The sequence below is a fragment of the Lycium ferocissimum genome, chromosome 7 (assembly GCF_029784015.1).
Source record: "Lycium ferocissimum isolate CSIRO_LF1 chromosome 7, AGI_CSIRO_Lferr_CH_V1, whole genome shotgun sequence".
Taxonomy (NCBI): Eukaryota; Viridiplantae; Streptophyta; class Magnoliopsida; order Solanales; family Solanaceae; genus Lycium; species Lycium ferocissimum.
Window position 1 is genome coordinate 63,520,723 of NC_081348.1, and position 7,770 is coordinate 63,528,492.

Here is a 7,770-nt window from a genome sequence, read left to right on the forward strand (position 1 = left end):
AGATACAGATAACTTTTGTTTTCATTTGCCAAAAGAGAAAATTATTAAAATATAACTTTTTTATAAATTTAAATTTTAAAAAATAAGCTAGTGACTGTAGTATGTTTTTAATAATATTTCTTGTTGTAATCTAATTATTTAATTTTTCTATGTTTTATTAATCTAAAACTATAAAGCTAATATTTTATTTTTGTATTTTATAAAAGAAAAAAAAGACAAAAATAAAGAAAGAACAAAAGAAGAATAAGAAGAAGATAAACTAATTAAAAAAGGAAAACAAATAAAATAACAAAAGAACGTGAGACAACTAAGAGTCTTATTATGGAGACTAAGACACAAGCAGTTGTAAAAAAAAAAAAAAAAATTAAAAGGAGATTAGGAAACATACCAAAAGAAAAAGAGTCGGAACAATTGGGTAGCTGACAGCGTAATGGAAGCCTCAATTCTAGGGGGTTACGGGTGAAATTTTTGTTCCGCATAGGCAGCAATTGCAATTAAATTCTAAGGGGACAGGGAAGGGGAAATATTTTGACTTTTATGGGTCTTTTGTGTTGTTTTCCCTAAAAAGAAAAGTTCACTTATATATTATTTGACATCTATATTTCTAGCTTTTTTATAATGATTCCTTCTAATAATATTTTCTCAATTGATCATATAGCTAATTGATTTAATATCTCTTGAGACATTATTGATCTTAGGTGATATTTTATAAATTTTAATATTTGAAAAAGTTCTTTTCATTGAGGCAACTTTTAACATAATTTTATATAAAAGCAATATATGCATTTGAAAAGGAATCAAGTCTTTTTACCCAACTAAGTATATCAATTAGAATATTATTTTCTACTTGTAATGTTTTTCTTAACATTTTTAATTCATAAAGTAAGTCTAAATCATCAATATCAGAGTATCTGAGTATATTTTAAAGAACATTCATGATTAACATAAATCTATTACAACAACATAAAAGGCCCAAATTAATTTTCTCATTCCCACTTTTAATTTTTACAAAAAAAATTGTTATTTTTACTAAAAATTCCAAATATATTTTTTTAAAGAAAAAAATCTATTAACCTATTATGGTAAAAATTGGGCACCCCCAAAAATGGTGGCCTAAGGCAAACGCGTTACTGGCCTAGCCATCAAGCCGGCACTGCTCTGTGTGTTTGATATTTTAGCTCTCAACCCAATTCATCATTTCCTTAGCCTTTTTCAAATCTTTCAACACCCGAAGTACTACAATTAACACACTGCTCAAATCAACCCATTTAGCACAGTGCTCAAAATCCTTATTTCTGGTACTAATGCATGCTCCATCATAAGCCTTGGCTTCGCAAATTCCTAAGTTTGGCTCCTCCATTAAAGAAATCGAAAGGTTAAAAAAAGCCGATGCAAGAAAAGATTTAATGGTAAAGCACCTAGTTTTTGAAGATGATGAGGGGTTTAGTGCGAGTCCCACATTTATCATGTGTTTGGTTGGTTATTTATGAGTTCAATAAGTTTAGGGGCAACTGGGTCGGGTAGTGGGTCAAATGAGGGGTGGGTTTCAATTAAAATTGGGGATGGGCTATTTTATTGTGAGATTGAAACGTGTCACTCTGTCTAAATTAGGGGCAAATCAGCACCAAAATATAACAGTAGGGGTTTAATTAGACAATAGACGAAAAGTATAAAAGAGGGTATCAATAAACAATATTTGAAAGGTCAAGGGTATTTTTGACCCTTTACCGTCTATATAATCTTATGTCTTGCTAGTGACTTGTGACATCTCTTTTCTTCTTTTCCTTCCTATATGTTTGCTTTCTAAATTAAAGTATTTTTCCAGAGTACCAGATGAAAAGAGTTAGAGTTCATCCGAGGACACAGTAGAAGGCCAATCAGCAGCAACAACAAATCTCAACAAAATCCTCCAACTGTTAGAAGATGATAAGGTTTTGTTGGAATTAATCCTAGATTTAATTCTAAATATCTTCGGATTTGCTAGTTGCTAATTCATGGCCTTTCCCTTACTTAAATGTTCATCCCAGTTATGAAAACAAACAATAAAATCACTTTTGATTTTTTTTTTTTAACAAGAAAATCATCAAACTTAACACAGCCTTCACAGAAAGTCGTAAGTTGGATGACCATTTGCGAAATTCGAAAGTTTAGTGGGTAGTTTAACATGTCACGTCATCTTTTGGGCACTGCAGAGTTGATTTTCCGTTAAAATGACCTTCTTGGGAAGCTAGGTTAAATTGGATGATTTTATTGTTACAAAAAATTTAAAATTTACTTTAATGTGTTATTTCTGAGATTTGGATGATAAATTTAAGTAATTAACTAGTAACATAAGGTTTTGTAGTCAAAATGGTGCTTAGTCAAAGCGGATTTTATACTATTTTAAATAAGGGTGCTATGACCTCTTTTCCTGGGGAGGTTAAGTGGGGATTAAGTTGAGAAAGTTAAGATCAAGAGATTATTAATGAATGATTAAATCCTCCCACCTCGTTCTTTCTCAAGTTTGTTGAATTTCTTCTATATAATCATTGTTATATCTTTCACTCATGGGTAAATTATGTTTTGGGATATTTGAATCCTTTCAGGTATGCATCATTGGTGTATGGGGTATGGGTGGTGTCGGCAAAACGACATTGGTGAAGAATCTGAACAATGAGCTCCTAAAGATTCTTGCGTCAAGCTCCAAACTATCCTTTGGCATTGTGGTGTGGGTTTTAGTGCCCAAACCGCCAATAGACATAAGAAATATTTAAGCACAAATTGCCAACAGATTAAACCTAGAGGTAGGTAAGGGGAGTGTGGAAAGCATTGCCAGCAAAATCTATCAAAGGCTTAAGCAAGAAAAGAGTTTCCTTCTTATACTAGATGATCTTTGGGAACCTATAAATTTGGATCATGTAGGTGTGCCCCAACCTGAAGATGCCGCAAGAAGCAAGGTAATTTTAGCTTCTCGTTTTTTGGATGTTTGTAGACAAATTAGAACAGCACCAAAATGAATGTTTCCACATTGGATGAGGATGACTCTTGGCAACTATTTGTCAAAAATGCGGGAGATGATGCCAATCTGAAGCATATTCATCCCTTCGCGAAGGAAATTGCAAAAGAGTGTGGTGGATTACCTTTAGCAATCACTGTTATTGGAACATCTATGAGAAAGAAGAAGAGGGTTGAGCTTTGGGAAGATGCTTTGAAATCACTTAGAATGTCCGAACCTCATAACAAAGATGTAAAAGATAAGGTTTACAAGGTCATCAAGTGGAGTTTTGATTCTTTAGAATCTCCGGATATTGAATTATCCTCAGAGCAAAGAAGCAAAAATGTGCACAAAAAGAGAGGTGACATTCAAAGTTGTTTCTTGTATTGCTCCTTATATCTGGCGGCTATTCCAACAGATGATCTCATACATTGCTGGTGGGCAAAGGGATTCCTTGGTGATCATGACACATACGAAGAAGCCTACAATAGGGGAATCACAATGATTGAGAGTAAAAACTCCCTGCTTGCTAGAAAACAATAAGATGGATTCTGTGAAGATGCATGATGTGGTTCGTGATGTTGCTATATGGATAGCTAATTCCTTTGGGGATGAACACAATTCTCTTATTCAAGTTGGAATTGGGTTGGTTGAGATATCACATATTAAATATCTTATTCAGTCAAGAGAATATCTTTCATAAGCAACAGAATTGAACGTCTACCTGATTACTTCACGGAATGCCCAGAGACAACAACTTTACTTTTGGATGATAATAATCCCCTTGAGAAAATTCCCTGCGAATTCTTTTTGGCATTTCCAGCCCTAGGAGTTCTGAATCTGAGTGAAACTCGTATTGGAGCACTGCCTTCTTCAATCAATAGTTTATATCAACTACATGCTCTAATACTACAAAGTTGCAGCTGGTTGAAAGAGTTACCACCTATTGGTAAAATTTTATTTTGCAAGTGCTTGATTGTGCTAATACAATGTTATGTTGTCTGCCACAAGGAATGGACAAGTTGACAAATTTGAGGCTATTAAATCTGCCTGCAGCTGATTTTGGAGAGCATCGACCAAGGATTTTTCCTCAATTTTTCTAACATTTAAATGTTAAATATCATAAACTGGTGGCGGAGTGGTGGGATTCATATCGGACCAACATCTTTTGATGAGATATCATCTCTACATAATATGACTTTTTTTTTTTTTGAGAAGGTAACAGTTCTACACAATCTGACTTCTCTTTTCATTAGAGTGGATAGCTCATCAATTTTCAATAGAGACTACACCTGGACGACTAGATTGAAAAGATTTTGCATTGATGTTGGCGAAACTAAAATGTATTTACCATTCAACAAGTCAACAAGGATGATAGTTGTCTCCAATTGTGAAAGTTTAAGTAACGGAGAGCTCTCAGGCATGTTGCAGTTTGCTTCAGTTTTGTACTTGAGAGATTGCATGGGTCTCAGGAAGTTGATTGTGTACAACAGTTTTGATGGATTAAAAACACTCAACATTAAGAAATGTTCTTGTGATTTCAGACCAATGGAAGAAGGAGGTGGACAGTTTGACCCTTTGCCAAATCTGGAACTTCTCTATCTCGACAGTGTATTTTATTTAGAGAGTTTCTGATTTCGCTCAACTTAAGGTTTTCAAAATTATGCCGACTAAATGTGGCCTATTGTCAAAGTTTAAAATGTCTTTTTAACATTGGTGGAGCTTTTTCTGTACCCAAGCACTTGGAAGAAATTGATATTTTCTATTGTGACCAGCTGGTAGAGTTGTTTGTGCAATGCGGCTCAAGTCAGACGAGACTTGTCAACTCAGAAATTCCAAGAGTTCGGAAGTTTTGGTTGAGAGACTCACCAAAATTAGGAACCTTGGGGGAGCCACAGAGTACTTGGGAACACCTGGAGGTATTTAGCATAGAAGGTCCTAATCAAATAAGGAAGTTGCCTCTTTCTATTCAAACCTCCAAGAACATCAAAGTAATACGAGGATCATCAAGATGGTGGAGCCAATTGGAGTGGGATGCCGACAGCTTCAAGTCAAATGTAGAGCATTGTTTCCTACCCAAGTAGAAGGATCAAAGTTGAGGTTACTTCCACTGCATTTCAGGTGATGCGCCAACTAACTTTAAGATTTCTCAATTATGAAAGTGTCAGTTATACTATACTTGATTATTTGTCCTCTAGTATCCTTTTCTGTAAATAATTTGGGGCTTCATTTGTTTTTTCTTGGTTTATAATGGGCTTTGGGTTAGATGCCCAAATTATTTTAGATCCACTCTTAACTTTACCTCGAAAAAACATATGCTTTACAAAAAGATATTGAGGGTGTGTTTGGCATGAGGAAATTTATTTTTCTAAAAAGGACTTATTATTTGAAAAATATATTCCTGGGAAATGTCTTTTGTTGTTTTGTTGGAGAGTGAAAAATATTTTCCAGCCATACCCAATGCAGAAGTGGTTTATCATTCAAATGTTATCAAGTGTGTTGAACTTGACTCGTTGTTGCCTCGTTCAGTCTACAAGGGCAGACGAAGGAACTTCCTGCACCAGAGACACTGAGTTTCAAGCTAAACTTATTTGGTGGAGTTTGCTGTGATGTATTTTCCTATCTGTTGCTTGCTTGTACTCTTTTTCTTTCTTGTTCTCATATTTTGATTGATTGACTGTACACTGAGTACTTTCTTATTTTTTTGGTTGTGTTGTGTGATCATCTTGTTATTTGTAATAAACTGGTATTGCTTCTATGATTAAATTTTTAGAGCATTCTTTATTTGCACATTAAAAATGTATGTAGCACATCTCCTTGATTTTGCATAATTACGAGCTGAAGTGCCATTCAGAGAAGAATTTTTTTTTGGAAACTAATAAATCAGTTGGAAATATATATTTTAGAGAGTCTATCCCTGCAGGTTACAGCAGATTACATCTTCCACAAAACGACCAACTGATATTCGTCATTGTGAGTGTGAAGTGTAATGTCACATGCTTATTGTGATGCTAATTGGCTTCACAGTTGGTGATGGGATACGAGGTGGCTATCATGAAATTGGAGGCTTCTTTCTTAGCTTCAAGATCCACAATATGCTTATGTGGATATTTAAAGGGTGGAGAACAAGATCTAAGACAATTGGAAACCCAAAAGAAGAAAGAAGGCCCACGTCTTCAGTCTTATATTGGATGCCCATTAGTTAAAGGATATTTTAGTATTTTTGCTTAGATAATAAACCCTAGTATAAATAGGCTATTATGTCTTTCTTTTGGAGGATAGATTATATTGGATGATTAGGGTAGATGACTCTTTTGAGAGTTGTGCATTTGTCCCTTACCTTCTCTTGAATCTCTCTAAAATTACTACAAGTAGGCAATTCATGTATGAGTTCATATCTCTTCTCCCTTTGGATTATATCTCTTATTTGAATGTTAATCTTATTAGTTCCTAGATTCTCTTCATTGTTTCTTTGAGTTAATTGATTGCATTTCAATTCTAGATTAACCCTTTCTTTCTTCATATCCTAGATTGTCTAGGTATTTAATTACTTAGGTGTGTGTTTGGATTAGGGGCTGCTCCGCAAAACTCAGCTAGAGGCATCCCACTGCATCACTAAAAGGACAGGCATCTCGAGTAAATGCAAAGTAGCATAGAACTGCACACACTAGTCAGAATTGTTAAGAAAAATTCACCTCGGGTCTAACTTAATCCCAAAAGCTAGCTCACAAGGTAATGATTTTTCAAAACTATATAAGGAAACATCAACACCTGGAGGAACTTACCTTGAGAAGGTGCAATCAAATAAGGAAGTTGCCACTCTCTATTCAAACCTCCAAGAACATCAAAAAAATACGAGGACCATCAGAATGGTGGAGCCAATTGCAGTGGGAGGACGATAACTTCAAGTCAAATTTAGAGCATTGGTTCCTACCATTGTAAAACTGCCAAAGGTAATAATCTGATTATTTGTCCTCTAGCATCCTTTTCTATATAACTAATTTGGGCCTTGATTTTTTATTTCTTTGGGTTTGATGCCGAGATTACTTTACAAGAAAGGTGAACACATAGTCTACCGGTGTAGCTTTGAGATATGATCCAGTTTCTAACATTTTGTAGCTAAAGGAAAAGGGAAGTCATGAAATGGAGAGTATTTAAATTTGAGATTCTGAAAGTGATGAATACAAATTTGATCCAATTCTTCCATTTTGTCTCCTCCCTCCACCACTTTTAACTGAAGCCTTCTCTTTCTGATGATTGTACAAAATGAAATTTTCTTTTAAAATTCTTTCATTACCTCCCTGGACTGAACATTTCTACAAGGTTTTAGATCCCCTCTTCGATTTACCTCGGAAAACTTATGCTTTACAAAAAAGAGTTTGACAGGGTGTTTGGCATGACAGACGTCATTTCCAAAAAGTATATTCCTGGTAAATGTTTTACGTTGTTTGGTTGGAGAGTGGATAATATATTTATTTATAGATAAAAATACTAGCAAATAGGACAGTATATTTTTTAAGTGTTAAAGATGTCTAAATGTTGGTTAAAGTAATGATATGAAGTTGAGTTAGGGATAATTGTAAATGAAAAAGAATACTTCCGCCAAAAGTGAGGGAAGTCATTTTACCTCTTTCGATGCAAAATGTTTTGCCCGGAAAATATATTCTGACAGCCAAATATTAAAAAAAAAAAAAAGAAGTCATTTTCTAATAATATTTTCCGTCATACCAAACACACCCTCAGAATATGACTCTAGAACCAAATTTAATATTGTTAATAACACTAGTATAAATGGT

The 7,770-nt window shown here is 34.4% G+C and overlaps 1 long non-coding RNA gene and 1 pseudogene across 1 annotated transcript; one reads left to right on the forward strand and one right to left on the reverse strand.

Moving 5' to 3' along the window:
• Nucleotides 1-1,058: 1,058 nt before the first annotated feature.
• Nucleotides 1,059-2,112, reverse strand: LOC132061816 (uncharacterized). Its single transcript, XR_009416162.1, has 2 exons — nucleotides 1,831-2,112; nucleotides 1,059-1,351 (listed from the first exon to the last, which is right to left on the reverse strand). It is a non-coding gene; the product is annotated as an uncharacterized LOC132061816 (long non-coding RNA).
• A 921-nt stretch (nucleotides 2,113-3,033) lies between these two features.
• LOC132061815 (disease resistance protein At4g27190-like) lies at nucleotides 3,034-6,427 on the forward strand (annotated as a pseudogene).
• The last annotated feature ends 1,343 nt before the right edge of the window (nucleotides 6,428-7,770 follow it).